Source organism: Telopea speciosissima, chromosome 3 (assembly GCF_018873765.1).
Source record: "Telopea speciosissima isolate NSW1024214 ecotype Mountain lineage chromosome 3, Tspe_v1, whole genome shotgun sequence".
Taxonomy (NCBI): Eukaryota; Viridiplantae; Streptophyta; class Magnoliopsida; order Proteales; family Proteaceae; genus Telopea; species Telopea speciosissima.
The window spans coordinates 49,070,832-49,089,977 of record NC_057918.1 but is presented as its reverse complement, the minus strand read 5'-3'; positions in this window follow the sequence as shown (position 1 = coordinate 49,089,977).

Genomic DNA, 19,146 nt, shown 5'->3' with positions numbered 1-19,146 from the left:
AGACCTGCAAAAGGCCCACTCCGCGGGGAGCCGTAGGGAACCTGGGGAGTGATCCTCTACTCTCTTGAAGCTTGATCTCGGCTAGAAAGTGGTGTGGGAAATCTTTGGAGGGCCGTTTCGACCTCGAAACATGCATGAATGGCTTAAAAAGTGCGTAGGTCACTGCCAAAGGTTGTGTGTTGTGTAGGGCTCGCCAAGATCTTCGAAATGACATGTATTTCGACATATGTTGTGTTCTAGTCTGACCCTGACCGGATGGACTTTCTCTCTCCTCTTTTTTTTTTTTTTTTTTTTTTTCTGGCTAGTTGGGCAGGTCTGCTCGTCTGGTCCTGCCCATCTGGGTGTCTGGCCGGGCAGACCTGCTCAGCTGGTTTTGGGCATCTGGTCGGGCAGATCTGCTCAGCTGGTTCTGGTCATCCTTGGTGCTAGGAGTGGCCTGACAGACCTGCTCGGTGCAACCTGGCTGTCTGCGACACTATACATGGCTGGGCAGGCTGCTCGGAGTGACCTGGCCGTCTGCGAGGCTGGGCGTGGCCTGGCAGGCTGCTCGGCGCGTTCTGGTCGCTAATGACGCTGGGCGCAACCGAGCAGGTAAGCTTCGCGATGTGGCGCCTTGTCATTTGGGTTGCTTGTTTTCCTTAATGCGTTGATTTTTTTTTTTTAGTTAACTAATCTGAAGAGATACAACATTCTTCGCCAAGTTTGTAGCTAGGGTTATACACAACTTGTTCCCATTCTTTACAAAGGTTATATCCTGAGTACGATCAGAAATATATAAACAGTCTATAAACAAAGTCCATGGCCATAAGCATTTGGTGGGAGATGGACGCGTATCGGCAACAAAACTGTTGTTACTCCAAATCGCTTTAATCTTCAACCCAATACTGGCTGCATGGTCGATACCTCTGCGGATCGCAAAAAGGACTGCAGTTAACTCATCATCAGCTTGCATAGAGCCTGTATCAAAAAACTTAAGTCTGCCATCTATCAAAAAGAAATAGGACCACCCTGCTAAGGTTAACCCCGGGGTATGGTATCCTGCACATATTTGAACAAAAAAATTGAGCATTGGTAACTTCAAATCAATAGAAGTAAGAGAAAGATAGTCAGAGTCATCTATTACAGACGAGGAATAAACAGGGGGGGATGTAAGTTCTGATCAACAATCCATTTTTGCATGCATTGAAGCACCCAAGTGGGATCGGGGGTGTGCCCTATAGATAAGTCGATTCCTTACCATCCAAATAAAGTAACAGGTTATTAATATGACACCAAAGACCCAAGAGACCAATTGTTTATTCGGCCGGAGGAGAGAATAAAAGAACAAAGAGAAATTCTTAAGACAGTCAAACCCCAACGAGTTAGTTCTTAATCCTAGAGGTCCTGCTGCCCAAATGCGTTTGACCCAATCACAGGAAATGAAAAGGTGCCATGGAGATTCAACACCAATTCCACAAAGAGAACATGAGGAGTCAATCTGGATCCATTTCGAAAGAGTTGCCTTGGTAGGCATTCCTGCATTTAGCAAACGCCAGAAGAAAATCTTAAATTTCGAGTGAATTGAAAGTTTCCAAAAGAATTTCCACCAATTAAGTTCAATAGATGAACACCTACATTTAACAGAGCTAAGAAATTGAGCAGCAAGTTTAGTGGTAAGAATACCATTTTTGGCTTTTAAACACCACCACTTATCTTCTGAATTAGAAATAGTCAAAGGTTGAATATGGGAAAAAATGGAAGGAGGAATATACAAGTTAAGACGATGATGGTTCCAATCGCAGCCTTGTAGAAAAGAGCTGACACAAAGTTGTCTATCAGAATGGGTAAGCATTGATGAAGTAGTTGAAGAGAGATTACCTGATAAGGGAGGAATCCATCTATCATACCAGAAAAAAGTTGAATTACCATTCCCAATCTTCTTGATCACCATTTGTTCCAGATTTGGGATGACCTTCGATATACTGTTCCAGGTCCATCATCCTTTTCGGTTCCTCGTAGATGGGTCGAAGAAGGATAACTTGGGAAAGTATTTGGCCTTAAGCACCCGGCACCACAAGGATTCAGGTTCCGTAATCAAGCGCCAACTGAGCTTTAACAATAATGCATTATTATGGACTTCCGCCTTACGAAACCCAAGTCCCCCCTTAGATTTAGGGACACACATCCTATCCCAAGAGATAAGAGAAATTTTTCTCTTCTGCGCACCAACACAGTGACCCCTCTAAAAATTAGCACAAATAGAATCAATCTTATGACAAATGCTAATAGGGAATTTAAAGAAATTCATAAGGTAAGAAGGGGTTGAAGCCAGAACAGATTTGATAAGAACACATCGTCCTGCAAAAGATAAGTGAGAAATTTTCCAAGAAGCAAGTTTGCTCTGCATTCGATCAATCACTCCATCTAACTCTTTAACTTTGGACCTGGCATGAAACAGATTAGTACCTAGATAAGTGGAATCCTAGTTCATTTCTTTAATTCCAATCAGGGAGCAAAGGGTTCTTTTAGACTCCAGTGACACATTTTTACTAAAATGGATGCAACTTTTAGAAAGATTAATTTGTTGACCTGACAAGTCAGAGAAGAGATCTAGGACGACCTTGATAGTCAGAAGATCATCAAAAGTAGCCCAGCAAAAAATAAAGATATCATTTGCAAACAGAAGATGAGAGATTTCGGGAGCAGATCTAGAAATTTTGATCCCTTTAAACATGTTTAAGTCACGGTAGGCAGTTAACAGACGGGACAGCGCCTCCATGGCAACCAAAAAAAGGTAGGGGCTAAGAGGGCATCCTAGTCGAATACCCCTAGTAGCGGAGAAACATTCAAAAGGACTGCGTCAAGCTTGATGGAAAAGGAAGTGGTGGATATGAGAGCAAGAATGAGACTCACCCATTTATCGCCAAACCCCAAAAACCTAAGGATAGAAGTAATAAGGCCCCATTCCACCCTATCATAAGCTTTAGACATCAATCTTAAGAGCCACGAACCCCTGTTTGCCCTTACAGTGGTTCAGGAAGTGGAAAATTTCCTGGGCAATTATAACATTATCGCCAATTTGACGCCCAGGAACAAAAGCAGCTTGAAAGGGGAAAATAAAAGATTGGAGGGTACCCCGAAGTCGAAAAGCCAAAAGTTTAGCAATAATTTTATAGGATACATTACAAAGACTAATGGGTCTAAAATCAAAGACAGAAGAAGCATTTTCCAATTTAGGAATTAAGCAAATCAAAGTGTGATTAAGGCCAGGGGGGAGATAGCCAGAATTAAAAAAATCAACCGCTAAATGAAGTAAATCATCACCAACAACTGGCCAAAACTTTTGGAAAAAAATCAGCATTAAAACCATCAAACCCAGGTGCTTTAAGAGACCCAATTGAAAAAACCGCATTTCTGACCTCCTCCAACGAGGGCAGCGAGACCAAGGAATCCAACTGCCCCACGGGGAAAATAGAAGGAAAAAGGCATTCAATAAAATTAGCATCTAAAGGGTTGGAAGTAGTAAACAAGTCTTGTAGAAAACCCAAAAAAATATGAGCAATTGCTTTAGGGTTAGAAACCTTTTGTCCTTGATCATCAAAGATAAAATCAATTCTTTGTTTACAAAGATTAGTCTTGGAGATAGAGTGGTAGTACTTGGTGTTCCGATCCCCGTCACGAATGTACATGTGTCTGGATTTCTGCAACCAAAAAATCTCTTCAGCATCGAAAATCCATTCCACCTTTCTGTTAATATTCCTTAGCAACTCTGGATCAAGCGAGGATCTGTTAGCATTGGTTAGGTAATCAGAGAATAACTGCTCTTTCAAACGGGAAACATGGCCAAAAACATCCCTGTTCCAATGTTTTAGGGAAATAGGAAAGGATGACAGTTTGCTGCCAATGTTAGAGGATGGTAATGACTTCCAAGTGGATAGACAAAAGGTGGGAAAGGAAGGGTGTTGCAGCCAAGCTTGTTGGAAGTGAAAAAGTTTCTTATAGGAGGGGCGCAGCCCAACAGTGGATAGAAGGATCGGATTATGGTCTGATCCAATCGGGGAAAGTTTCGTCAGGGAAGGTAATGGAAATAAATCAAACCAACTGCGGGAAGCAAAAACCCTATCCAGGCATTCTTTAATTAGATGAGGGGTTTTTTTTTTATTAGACCACGTGAATTTAGACCCAGAGAGAGTAACCTCATCGAGAGAAAGAAGATTTATAATGTTATGAAGGGCTAGTCCAGAGGGGGAGTTGCGAAATTGAGATCCATCGAGCTTGTCTGAGGCTCGAATAATTTCATTAAAATCCCCCAAAATGCAGAAGGGAGCCCGCATGCTTTCTAGGAAAACTGAGAGCTGGTTCTAGAAATGACGACGAGCCGAAGGTTGGGATGAAGCATAAATGCAAATATACCAAACATCCTCCAAAGTACCACCAGAAATTAAAAGTGCAATAAAGTTTTCCTGAGAGATGCAAGAATTAATTTTAACATGCTGCTGAGCCAGAACCCAAAGACCCCCCTTTTTTCCATGTGACCCAAAACCATTTTGGTAGTGCACAGAGACATAATGAGATAAAGGTTGGCGTTGCACCATGCTCTCATGGTCCATACACTGATACACTTCGTCTCACAAAGAAAAACTACATCAAGCTTTGATTTTTTCAAATGAAAATCCAGGCATTTGCAAGTAAATTTACTATTCAAACCACGGACATTCGAAGCTAAAAGCAACATATTTGAATAAAAAAACAAATCAGAAGGGTAGAACATACAGAAACGGAAAATCCTGGTAGCAACCAAAGGGTTTCGGTTAGCACGCTGATTTGAATCCCAAATAAAGAAAGCAGTACACCATAGAACAAGGCAAAAGACACAGTAAATATTAAAAAGAGAACGCAGCAGGGTAGCAAGACTTACCGGATTAAGTGAGACTGGAGGCACTGTGGAACCAGGATCGAGGCCAGAGTCCGTAGAAGATTGTGGGATATGAGCCGATGAGCCATTAGAACGTCGATCAAGCAGCCAATTCAGAACCATAGAAAGGAAAGCAGAGGGGTCACTGGACCGAGCCAAAGCGTTGTCAAGGGTGAGACGAAATTCCAAGAGTTCACGGGCAAGAGAAATAGGTACCCGAGTAGGAGAGAACTTGCGCTTCTTGAGGGGAGGTCCATCCACAGGTATTCCATCGAAGATAGACTGGTCGACAAACCCTTCCGAAGCTATCGGGTTCGACTGAACACCAAAGGAAGGATCCACGTCCAATGCGTGGGGTGACACAGGCATGGGAAGAGAACCAGAATCCAATAATCTTTCCCCAGCACCGGTGGGCGCCAAGAGATCCACATTCAACTCCGCCAGGTAGGGATCATCCAAAAGAGAAGAGAAAAAAATCCTCTGAAGGTGAAATAGAAGAATGCTCCTGCATCTCCTCCGATGGCATAATAGCCAATGGTCCAAAGCAACCGGCGTTCAGTCCAATCCCTCCACGTTCATAATCTGAAACCTCCCAGTCCATCTCCGGAATCACCAGGCCCTGGTTATCAGCCAAATGGTCATAATCATCGGTAACATCTGTGATGACTGGTGCAGAAGGCATTCCAATAAGTGACTCATCCGTGATGCATAAAGGGCCTGACGCTGAAGCACCTTTCTCAGAAGACAAACCCTCTAAACCAGTAGCGTTCATCAGCAATGGAGTTGTAAGAGCCCTTTCAAACTGACCAACTTGTGATTCGTCATTCACGTTCATCCCAATCACAAAGGGGCAGACCGAGCAGTTGTGGCTTAATCGACCACAGAGGCCACAGATTTGAAATATTTCATAATAAAGGGAAACCGGCAAAAGATCGCCCCTGCTATTTCTGATTTTAGAGTGAGTGCAGATCGGCCATTTCCATTTCAGATTGACCTTAACACGTGCAACTGAAAGTGGCAACCCCAGGTCAAATTTCATGTATAAGCTCAACACCTTCCCCACGCAAGACACCGCTTGTTTGATAGTCTCGTAGGGGAACGCGTCGACGGGAACCGGGCTAACTTGCATCCAAACCGACAGATTCTCACGTTCACTGGTATAGAGAGCATCGTCAAGGGTATGAGGCACCAATTGAACTAAACATCGTTCACACCACCAGGGACACATAGATAACAAAAGGTCCCTAGCAGCCATACAGGAGATATGAACCACAAACATTCCGTCTGCTACCCATGTAATATCAGTAACACCCAATGGAGCCCAAAGGCGCTGAAACTGACTACAGAGCACCTCTTTAGAAGGCTTTGGCAACTTGACTGAGAAGCCAAACAGAACCGGATGGTCCAAATTATAGAACCTGGTCAACGATTTGCTATTCACCCCCGCAGCCAGAGCCTCAGCATTGATAATCCAATCAGAGTCTAAAGGAACTTCTTCAACAGGTCGAGGACGTGAAGGAGAAGTGCGCCAATTGGTGTCAAAGTCTAGCCTGCGACGGCTTCGGTTGGGGCATCGGTTTGAAGGTCCAACCGATCCTCGACGAGAGGAGTGTGGCAACATAGCAGTTGAAACAGAAGGTAAACACAAACCAAAATAGTATTAGAAGAGCAAGACCCCACAAAGGATCAAACCCACCGAATCAGACACAGACAAATAGGAAAAAAAGGAATTAAAAAGAGAAGAGAAAAGATGCGCATGACCCCCAAACAGGAATCAAGCAAAACCGTGGACAACGAGGTCGCAAGAAGAGTAAACCCCAACGTAGCAGGGCGCTCCTCAAGCACGAGAAACTAGAGCCACAGTAAGCAGCAAACGAAAGCCACAGAAGGAAGAGACAAAGACGACTGCACAGGCTCAAATGTCCCACTCAGAAGATAAAAAAGCCTAGATCCAGTTCATACAACGTCCAGTCGCACTTAATCCATCCAAGGGAGGGTGAGAAGAAAGTAAATGACGTAGGTGTCATTCAGGGGTGAATAAAAGAGAAGGCAGTGGTAGGTTAGCAAGGTGGCAACAATAGGGGGAGCGAAGTGTGACCCGAGAGCATGGCAATTGTTCACACTTGAGAGATATCTTTCTGTTGCCCTTGTAAGATGATCTTGTTTTGATAAACAAAAAACTCTAGTCGCAGAGTGATCTGCTTTGCTCGGTTAAGGGTGCTCTATTATGGTCGGTCAAGGGTTCCCATGAGTAAGTCTTTCTTACCTTTTTTCATGGCTTCTGATAACACTATTCCCTTGGTCACCGAGGTTCCTTCTTGTGAATTGGCCTCGAGCTCCAACCCTGAGCAGACACAGTCAAATTCAACCGATTGATCGTGCATCGTGAGTGGGACGCCATCCCCTGCTCTTTCCGTTGTGGAGGATGAGGGGGAGGGTTTCATAGAGGTGCGTGCGACAGCCACGACTTATGCGGACCCCATCTTAGGGGTGGCGGCTAGGAATGTTCCCTACTCTGTAAAGAAGCAGACTTGATTAGGATTAGGGACCTATTTGGCATTCCTAATTCTTTTAGAGTTAGGGCGGCAAGGGATGGGGAAAGGCTAGCTTCAAGAATCGGAATGAGGTGTGCCTCTATTGGGATCATTTCGATGCTGGTCTTCGCTTGCCTTTCCATGATTTCTTTGTGCTAGTATTATGTTTTTACAAGTTAGCTCCCGCACAATTTGCTCCGAATTGTTGGCGTCTGGTCATCGCCTTCCTCATCTTTTTTTCTCGGTTGAAGAGAAGGGTGAACATGGACTTATTTATTCACTGTTTCTCCCTCTATAGCCTCTCTGGGAGTGATGGTTGGTACTATTTTTGCAAACGGGATGGGGTGAAAATCCTCGATAAGGTCAAGTTGTCTATCCATGGATGGAAGAATCGGTTCTTCTTCATTAAATCCGAGGAGAGATTTTCTTTTAGTACCATGTGGGGTGCCGTTGTCTGTGCCGAGTTGAACGAAAAACCTTTTCTTGACGCGGAGGACAAAACCTCTCTGGCCTTAGCTAAGTGTGGCAGTGGGCGACTTCAATCGTTTGAGATTGAGGAGGCCCTTTTGGTCAAATATGGGTTGAGCCATGGTGAGCCCTTAGGTTGACCTCTGATATGTGCTTTGTTTGCTCTAGTGAATTTTCTTTGCTACCTTAGCTTCCTGTCACGTGAAGAAAGGGGGGAAGCAAGCATGTTTCGACGAGCCGGCCATCAAGGAGAGTTCTCCTCAACACGCACGTGTTATGCTATGGCCCCCGGCCGTCCTTTCCTTGTCTGCCCCTGGTTCGACTTCAAGCGGCAACCTTTTGCCACCATCGATTGAGCGGCCTCGTCCTGTTCGTAATAAGATCCTCTTAAGCCCGGGTTGGGTCGTGAAGGATGACGAAACTGCCTTGGGTGATCCTCAAGTTTCCCAGGAGATTATTTTGGGAAGCCGCCTCCCAAGGGATATCGTGGTTTTGAAGAAACTCACCAATGGGGGTAGCTACCAATCGCTCCTACTTGGCCATGATTGGGCTAAGTAAGCTTCTCTCACTTACTTTCGTTACCCCTTGTTGTTTGGTTTTTTTTTTTACTTGATTGTCCTTGATGTCAGGCTGTGTTATGCACTACCGAGGTGGCTACCCGACTGAAAGAAATGACAACCCTGTATGATTGGGCGGTTGAAAAGGAGTTGGGGCTAGCAAAATAGCGGGATGATCTAGCAAAGAAGGTTGTTTCCTTGCATAAGAAGGATTTTGAGAGGTAGCTGGAGAAGGGGGCTGTAATACGTGAAGCCCAGATCGCGACGGTGGAGGAGTTCAAGAAATCCTAAGAATTTAGTCAAGCCGTTGCCAAGGAGGGGACAGACGCCTTACTGTAAGGAGACTCGTAGGTGCGAGACTGGGCCCTCGTGAAGTACCCCAACATCGGCTTCCATGGGTGTTCGGTGTTCGCCTATGAGGATTCCGCTTTGGAGGAGGAGGTTGATACCTCCGATCAGCAAGGTGTCCACCATGCGATGGATGACTAACTGGTTGTCGACCAGCTTCCGGCCTTGAACACTGGTGACCGTGTTCTTCCTCTTATCCCCCGATCGTGACTAGCCTCTTGAGTAGGGCATTCCATGTATAGATGACTGCCTTTTGTAAGGCTTGGTCCCTAGGGTAGCTGAACTTGATCAATTTTTTGGTAAGGCTTGGCGCCTAGGGTAGCTGAACTTTGATCAAGATAATCATGACAACCTATCCCGGATTTTTGCCCTCCTCGACTTTTAGGAGGCCATGATCACCCAACACATGCACCCCTATTGGTAAGGGGTGTAGCATAAGGGTATGTTCACCTAGCCAAATGAGTCTGAGTGGTGTCAAGTATCCCAGTTCAGTGGTACCACACGTACCCCATTTCCAAGTAAGAAATGTACAGTGTTCCCGTAGCCCATACTATGGCTCACCATATCTTTCATTCCCAAGCCGTCTACTACGGCATCTAATGTAGCAATTCAACCATCATGCATTAATGCCATCAAATATTTTATCAACACATTCATAACCACATTTCATAGTCATGATCTTAATTCCAATATCCAAAAGCATATAAACAGGAATATAAAACAGATATTATATAAGATAAGTAATTTTGTTATCTTTGAAGTGTTCACAAGGTTACACCTACAGGGATGATTCGTATCCACTCACTTGACTATGCTACACTTGCTCCGAGGACTGTCGGTCCACAAAAGTGCTCGGATACGTGTCACCGGGCAAATAGTCCAAGCTTAGGTTTATTAATTCAAAAAAATACATCAATGAGTGTTAAATGAGTAATGGAGTCTGGGGGTACCCTTGGTTCACGTCCTAAACCAAAGCTAGACTCCAAACAGATAGGACAGCAGTAGTGGTCGATTGGCACTGGTCCATCCAATGGACCAGTGGCAATGGACCAGTAGGACTGCAGTGGTCAAAATCAAAAGAGGTTTATGATTTTAGACCAAAAGGGTGCCCAGGTACTGTTTTAACTCACTTCAGGGGTTAGGGTCATGTCATTCAATCATGATCAGTACTTGTTGATTGGACTAGTATATCTAATGGACCAGTAGCCATCAACCCATTGCTCAAAGTGTAAGAATAGGGTTGAAATGATGTGTTTTATATTATGGATTATGCCAATGGCTTCAAGAAAGGTGTTTCGGACCTTGGGGTAGGTTTGAGACAACATAGGGCTAAATTTCCTGTAGTGGTCGATTGGTACTGGTCCATCCAATGGACGAGTAGAGTCACAGCTGTAAAAATTAGCAAGTTTTTTAGGGGAAGGGTCATGGGTTCACACCAAGGGTTTTTAGGTGCCATTCCAGCAGTTCCATCAAGGTTCTTGGTCTTGGTTCCATTTAAACAAGGTTTTGGCTGCCCGATACATGTCCTGGGAGCCAATTCTTCCTTGCAGAACAGCATCAGAACAGGGTCTTCACTTGGGTTCACTATCAGGGCTTTATGTAAGGCATCTCAGACCTATGGGAAGGTCTGAGATGACAAGACCCCAAAATCCTGTAATGGTCGATCCAATCGATCACTGGCAATCGACCTGTACCTGTGCAGTTCAAAAAATTTAAAAAGTAATGTTGTTTTGGCTTAGTTCTTTGGATCAGCAGCATGCATGGATGATCATGGATTACAGTTGGGTTCCATACAAGACAACCATCATATACATGGTGATAAATCCAACATGCATGGGGTATTTGGGATTCTTGGCATCTATGGCTAGTATGCATGGTTGTACATACGAGAACCAACAGAGATCAACTAAGGAGTTCAATCAACTTAAAATCAGTACTGTTATGGGCACAAGGTCATGGAATTGCCATAAACATCAAGGGAAAACATATCCTACACTATGAGATGCATTCAAGGCCCACCATAGACATAAAGATTAACCATCCAAGGCTGGAAAGGATGGTTACAGATTATGAAACATGGAAAAAGGTAGATGAAACCCAAGGCATATCATCAAACTATCATGAAACATCATGGTACATCATAGGGAATGAAGGATGATCATGCTATAACTTATGGACATCATTGACATCAAAGCAAAACTTAGCTAAGAAAGGTTACCTTGACGAATTTCCAAAGACAAGGAGAGACCCAAGCTTCCTCTCTCTCCTCTCTTCTTCTTCCTCTCCTCTTTCTCTCCAACAAAATGAATTGGAGAGGGTTTCTGTTTTTGAGTTGGCTTATATAAGAGCTGCCATAGGGCCTATTTGGCTAGGAGCCTTTTTGCCCAAAAACTCATTCTAAGGCTCCTTTTAAAGGCACATGGGCTATTAGGTGGGTCCCACATGGCCACATTGTTGGGATAATATTCTCACGGGCCTATTTAAGTACGGGGAGGTGATTCGGGGTGCGAGACACTAGGCCCCACAAACCAGAAATGGAAAACACAGGTGACAGTAGCAGTGGTCGATCGAACTGGTTGATCCAATCGACCACTGTGGATGGACTAGTAGGTGAATCCTTGTTATTTTTGCATTTGGGCTCAACAGAGGCCTATGCAATGACTTAGGTATTGTCCATCCATAATTTTGGCCATCATATAGTGTTTAACCATTTTATAAATAATTTAAAACCTAACTTGGTTAAGTAGGAGCTTTACCTTAGGTTGTACATCATCTGATGTATAGAATAGCAACATAGGTCTGGTGGTTGCCTCCGGACTGGTAGGTATGGCGTCACCAGAGTTTCCCCCTTAAAAATGATCACCGGGTCAGTGCACCACAGGTTGCTAGTGGGTAAGACCTTGGATCCATCAAGTTCTGGACCTACATTCGAAGTTCGGGTCAGGGTTCAGGTACAAATGTAACATCCTCCCCCCCTTATAATAATTTCATCCTCGAAATTTGACTTACCGTGTAAGTTGAAAAGGTGAGGGTATTCTTTACGCATTTTTTCTTCATTTTTCCACGATGCTTCCTTGGGGGTGTGGTTTCTCCATCGAACCTTGACGTAAGCAACGGTACGATTGCGGAGCTTATGTTCCTTTCGATCCAAAATTTCTTTAAGTTGCTCCACATTGGTTAGGTCGGAGTCAAGATGTTCTGGTTCAACCAAAATACATGTGTCGGATTGGTGATGTACTTTTTTAACATCGACACATGGAACACATTATGAACGCCTTCAAATTTTGGAGGTAGAGCTAACCAGTACGCCACCGGTCCAACCCTAGTTAGGATTTTGTACGAGCCAATATATCTTGGGCTCAACTTCCTTTCTTGCTAAAGTGTGTGATGCCTTTAGTTGGTGAAATCTGAAGAAATACCTTTTTGCCTACCGTAAACTCAAAATCTTTCCTCTATTATCTATATAGCCCTTCTGCCTTGATTGAGCCGCCTTGATCTTTTCTCTAATCATATCTACTTTCTCACAAGTGATCTGTACTATCTCTGGGCCTATCATGCGCCACTCTCCAACTTCATCCCAGTAGAGGGGCGTGCGGAATTTCCTTCCGTATAGTGCTTCATAAGGTGTCATTCCAATAGTGGAATGGTAGCTATTATTATAAGCAAACTCTATCAGGGAAACATGAGAGTCCCAACTGTCTTTCATCTCCAAGGTACATGCCTTGAGCATATCTTCCAATGTCTGTTTGGTCCGCTCGGATTGCCCGTCGGTATGAGGGTGGAAGGCAGTACTGAGGTTCAATCGAGTACCCGTAGCTTGTTGAAGGCATCTCCAAAATCTTGAGGTGAATCTAGGGTCTCGATCAGATATGATGCTGACAGGCACACCATGAAGACGAACCACGCCATCGATGTATAGCTGTGCCAGCTTGTCCAACGGGTAAGTGACCTTTATAGGGATGAAGTGGGCCGATTTCATCAATCTACTAATAATCACCCAAATTACATTCATGCCCTTCTTCTTCAATGGTAGACCAATCATAAAATCCATGGTAATATGATCCCATTTCCATTTAGGGACCGGTAATGGCTGCAACAACCTATATGGCCTGTGCCTCTCTGCCTTTATCTATTGGTAGGAAAGACATTCCAAAACGTACAATGCTACGGTCTCCTTCATTTTGATCCACCAATAATACTCCTTCAGGTCTTTATAAATCTTTGTGCTGCCCGGGTATACGGAGTATGACGAATTGTGGGCTTCCTTGAGGATTCGATCCTGCACGTCATAATCGACTGGGACGCACAATCTATCTCTAAATTTTTGCACTCCATCACTAGCAATTGAGAAGTCTGGGTCTCCCCAAGTTCCTTGTTGGATGCCTCTGATAATCTTGCACAACTCCGGATCTCTCAGCTGCTTTTCTATTATCTCTTCTCTGATTGATGGTTGGACATCCAGAGCTGCCAACAATGCTGTTGTCCTATCAATCATGAGTTCTAAGTCGAACCTCCTGGCTTCCTCTATCAACTGCTCACTAATGACTAGGGAGGCAAGGGATTGTGTCTGGACCTTCCTACTTAATGCCTCCGCGACTACATTGGCCTTTCCGGGGTGGTATTGTATGTTGCAGTTGTAATCCTTTACTAACTCCAGCCACCTTCTTTGTCTCATATTTAGGTCCTTCTATGTGAAGAAGTACTTCAGGCTTTTGTCTCGCTGAAGATTTCACTCTTCTCGCCATATAAGTACTGCCGCCAAATTTTCAAGCCAAAAACCACCACCGCTAACTTTAGGTCGTGAGTGGGGTAGTTTTTCTCATGTTCCTTTAGCTGTCTCGATGCGTAGGCAACCACCTTCCCTTTTTGCATCAATACATAGCCCAAGCCGGTTCCTGATGCATCTGTGTACACAGTCATGCCACCTGTGCCATCTGGGATGGTCAAAACCGGGGTTGTTACCAATAGTCTTCTAAGCTCGCAGAAACTCTTCTCACATGCATCTGACCATTCAAACTTTGCTCCTTTCCTGGTCAGTCGAGTCATAGGTGCCGATATTCGTGAGAAGTTTTCAATAAATCGACGGTAATAACCGGCTAGTCCCAGGAAACTATGGATTTTCGTGGCACTCTTCGGTGTCTCCCATTCGAGGACCCCTTGACCTTCCCTGGGTCGACTTCAATGCCCTTACTTGAGACTATATGTCCCAAGAACCCTATCTGGCGGAGCCAAAATTTGCACTTGCTGAATTTTGCGAACAATTGATGTTCCCTTAGCCGTTGAAGTACAAACCTCAAGTGATGTGCATGTTCCTTTGCATTCTTTGAATAGATCAAGATGTCATCTATGAAAACTATGACATACTTATCCAGGACGTCGTGAAACACCCTATTCATCATATCCATGAATGTTGCGGGGGCATTCATTAGTCCGAAGGATAACACAAAGAATTCATAGTGTTTGCACCTTGTTCTGAATGCAGTCTTATGGATATCACTACCCTTGATCCTCAGGTGGTGATACCCGAATCTGAGGTCAATCTTTGAGAAAACATTTGCATCTTGCAGCTGATCGAACAGGTCATCGATGCGAGGCAACGGGTATCGGTTCTTGATTGTAAGTTTGTTCAGTTCCCGATAATTGATGGACATACGCATACTTCTGTCCTTTTTCTTTACAAAAAGGACCGGCACTCCCCAAGGCTACACACTGGGCCGGATAAACCTTTTCTTCAATAGATCCTGCAGTTGAATTTGTAGTTCTTTCAGTTCTATAGGTGCCATACGATACGGTGCTTTAGACACCGGGGCTGCGCTAGGGATTAGATCTATTGCAAATTCTATTTCTCGCTCTGGTGGCAGTTGAGTTAGGTCATCAGGAAAAACATCCGCAAATTCCCGAACTACATCTAACTCCTCTAATGGCCTTATTTTTGCTTCCATGTCCATAACTGCAGCCAGATATCCCTTGCATCTGCCTTCTAATAGTTTCTTCACTTGGAGTGCTGATATCGTCACCTTTTTGGGTTTTCGTAGCCGTTTGCTCCAATAAACAAACTCGTCCCCATTCTTAGGCTTAAATACAATCCATCTTTCTGCACACATAACGTTTGCCCCATGAAAGCGGACAATCAATTCATTCCAAGGATTACGTCAAAGTTCTTCATGTCAAACTTGATCAAACGTGCCACCAAGTTCTGCCTGCAAATTTCTATCGGGCAAGCATCGCACACTTCCTTCAAACTTACCACACTTCCGGCTGGGGTGCTAACTGTAAACTTGTGCCCTATATTTCTTAGAGATATGTTCAATCTACTTGCAAAGGTATTAGAGATGAAGGAATGCGATGCACCATAATCAAATAGCACATACGCAGGGATGGATGCTAGGTTGAGAGTGCTTAAGTTTGAATTAAGATAATGATGCAATCAAAAGTCTACCTTATGTTATATAGCTTATCTAAATTTGATTTTGTGGTTTCTTTTGGGAAATACCTATCATTACTTCCGGATCTGCTTCTGCTTCCTCATTGGTTAACGCGCACACTTTTCCTTGAGTCTGGCCGTCTTGGAGCAGGTAGGGTTGGCTAGATGATAGGAATCTTGAGGGTACGTTGTTTCTCCGACGCATACAGTCCTTTGCCCAATGACCAAGTTGACCACATTCGAAACATTGGATGGAATCAGTAGATTGGGAAGGAGGCACAGAGCGGGCAAATTGAGAAGAAGCTTGACCTGCTTGGCTTGTCACCGACTGCGGAGTCTGAACAGAAGTTGTAGCTTGACCAAAAGCCTGATGAGCATACTGATTTGATTGATTATAGACCGAACGGTATGGTTGCGAGTTTTGACCCGCTTGCGGCCACCGGTATTGCAGTGGATTGGGGCTGCTAGGACTCTTGAAAGTCTTGTTAGGCCAGTTGTAATTCTAGAAATTTTTAGGCCTTTTAGTTGATCCTTGCGATGCAGTCGACTTTTCCTTCAGTCTATCTTCAACGGTCTTAGCCTTATCAACCATCCGACCATAGGTTTCAATCTCCATGATTAACAACATAGCTCCAATTTTCAGTTTAAGTCCTTTCTCGAATTTCTTAGTCTTGCTTGCCTCATTCCTCAGATGTTCTGGTGCAAAATGGAGCAGGTCCTCAAACTCTTGTTGGTATTCCAGTACTGTCTTTGATCCTTGTGTGAGGGCAGAGAACTCTGCTTCCTTTCTATCTTTGAGGCTCTCTGGGAAGTAATTCTTGAAGAATACCTCTTTGAACTGATCCCAAGTTGGGTCAGGATGAGTTGGTTCAAGATTTGGCCGAGCTGATTTCCACCAAGCTGCGGCTTCATTTTGCAACTGGTACCCAGCGTATATCAGTTTCTGGGCATTGGTACATCCAGTACTTCTTGAACTTCTCCATCACTCTAACGGTGGAGTTTTCTAGTGTAACCTGAGGCACAAGAGGAGGAAAGTTCGGGGATGGTTAGGTTGCGGCATTATTCTCTGTTGCGTGGCAGCCATGAGTTATGCATTCATGCTGGTCATCAGCTCTTGTTGTTGTTGCTGAATCTGCAGTTGAACTTGCTGCTGTTGTTGTATAGACTGCATCATAGTAGCCATAATTGCAGAGACTTATCCGGCAGTCATAATTGGTGGAGGGGGAGGTGCATGAGCCGGAGGAATCTCAGGTGTTGGGGGAAACTCGTGTGTTTGTGTAGGAGGGACCTCAGGCACGCCCTCAGAGGTAGCAGATGTTTCAATGGTCAGGGCCGGATCATTGGATGGTCCCGCTTCATGTACGAATTGAGATTGCATCTTGCTACGAGCTTTCTTGTTTGACCTTGTCCTAACCATGATTTCTCTCTGAAAGGGAGGGCAATATGCTTGTTATTTTTGTGCTCTGGGATACATCTAAATTTTCTATGTATCTCTTAAAATAATCATACATTTGAGGTAACCTAAGCAGTAGAACAACATCACACATACAAGTATGCACAAACTCTGCATTACCAATCCAAGTTGGCATGCATCTTGCACTTTACTAAATGCATGCCCGTGCATGAATATCCTCTGTTATGCATGTGTGTATAGATATACGCATTCTTAGGTACCTGAGATCAGCAAGCTAGGCTCTCAAGTTGCTGTCTGGTCATATACGCGTCCAAGTCTAGGTAGAAGATGTTGGCTCTAGCCTATTCCGCTAACCCGAGGAAAAACTCTCGTTCCTCGATCCTACAAACTTCAGCCCAATCCAAGTGTTCTTTTAGTACTCTCTTGGCTGCAGTCTTGATTGCACAAATTTTGGCTAGTCTTTTCCTTAATTTCCTAAGGTAACGCATGCTGCCAAGTCCAAACAACACGACCATTCCCTGTCGTAGGAAAATCTGTTGTTAGTCCACCAGGGATGGTCCAATCTATGGTAGGTTTATTGGTCACAAGTCCGCATCAATATACAAAAGAAAAGCGTAGATCACAATAGCATAATAATACACTCATATAAGGTCTTACACTGACTTTACAATTTCAGCATAGTACACAGTCAAGAGCTTATATACAGGAATTAACTTATCAATTGCCTAGGTGTTTTGTTCTAGGTAATGAACCATGACTACCCATTGGGTTAATGTTCTTTCAAAATGGGTGGTAGAATGTGAAAAGAAATGTCCAACCATCAGTCATCAAGCATATATGCCACTCATATTTTGTAGTATGTGCATATGCACACAATTTGTATATTTTTTTTGTTTTATTTATTTATATATATATATTATTCATAATGGGAGGGTACCCAAGTAAGCACAGATTCTTTTTTTTTTTTTAAACATTGTACTCGGGCTCTAACTTGGTTCATGCTGTCTTGGGAAAAAAATTTTCAAAATCCGTTACTATTTTCTACTGGTCGTTTGGTACTGGTCGATTCAACTAGTGCATCGGGCAGGTTATAAACTAGCCCGCGATTCATCTTTCCTTCACTCTATTTTCTGTTTTAGTTGAGAGGGAGCTCTAGTAACGACCAAAGGGACTTGTACTCATCTTCCCCCACCAATCCAAGGTGCTTTCCAAGGATCCTTGCAACCAATTGAAGTACCAAGGTGAGTTTCCATGAAAAACCTAAAACTTTCCATTTCTTTTGTAGGTTTTTTTTTTTTTTTTTTTTGTTTCCTTCTTGTTCTCTACCAAATAACCTAGTTTTTTTTTTTTTTTTTTTTGCACTTCTTCTTGTTTTCTTCATTTCAAATGCCCGTCAAAGTAAAACCTATGGTTTTATTGCTTCATCTTATTGTATTCATGCTCTTTTATTAGATGTCAATACGCCAAACTCGTGGCAAGGGCAAGGAGGCTACGACCAGTAAACGCCCAAGAGTTGAATCTGAGTCTTCTGCATCGGAACCTCCATCTCCGGAGTCCGAGGATTATTCTTCTAAGCATGACTCATCATCAGAAGAAGGTGGGTATGATGAGTTTTGGTTTTCCAACCACCAACATGCTCAAGATTAGAGAGGCTTTCAACACAAGAAGATCGAGAATGGGAAGATAGTGAAAGTAGAGGACTTCCCAGAGTTCAAGGTATATGAGAGGTTCAATGCAATGGGTTGGGCTCCAATGCTAAACCCAGAGCTTCCCTGTTACCCAAATTTGGTTAGGCATTTCTATTGCAATCTTAGGCCGGCTGATAGTGATGAGTGCCAAGGCTATGGCCTTACAAGTTGGGTGAAGGGGGTCAAGATAGTGTTTAACTATGCAGAGCTAGCTGCCTTGCTACAGGTAGCCAACAGAGGTACAAGGTTTTATTGTAGACCGAGAGCTGACACCACAGAAAATCTCTCTATGGAATCCCACAATCGGATGTTTAAGACATTGACTGGTAGGGAGGAATTCCCTGGATCAGAAGTTGATTTCAAGCCATCAGCCCGGTTGTTGAGCAGGTGTGTTTAGTACAACATTTGCCCCAAAGGTGGGAACAGGCGAGGTGTTTCTATGTTACGGGCCTTTATCACCTACTGCTTGTATAGGGTAGGCATTGGGGGTCCAAAGATTTGCCTGCCATATCTGATCATGGAGGTGATGATGTATCATGCTAAGCACCGATCGGATGGCAACCTGCCATATGGTAGGCTTCTATCCCAGGTGTTCAGGCATTTTGGGGTTGATTTTACTGGTGAGGCTAAAGGAGGGGAGGGCAAAGCTCCTATTAGCAAGACTACCATTAAGAAGATGGGGTTGTTGGGTGCCCTAGGGATCGATGATGAGGGTGAAAATGCGGGTCAAGCAGATGATCCAACAGAGGCTGATCCACAGTCAGGAGACCTTCCAGGTGTGGAACAGTTTACTGCTTCGACTTCTCAGGCAGCACCTCC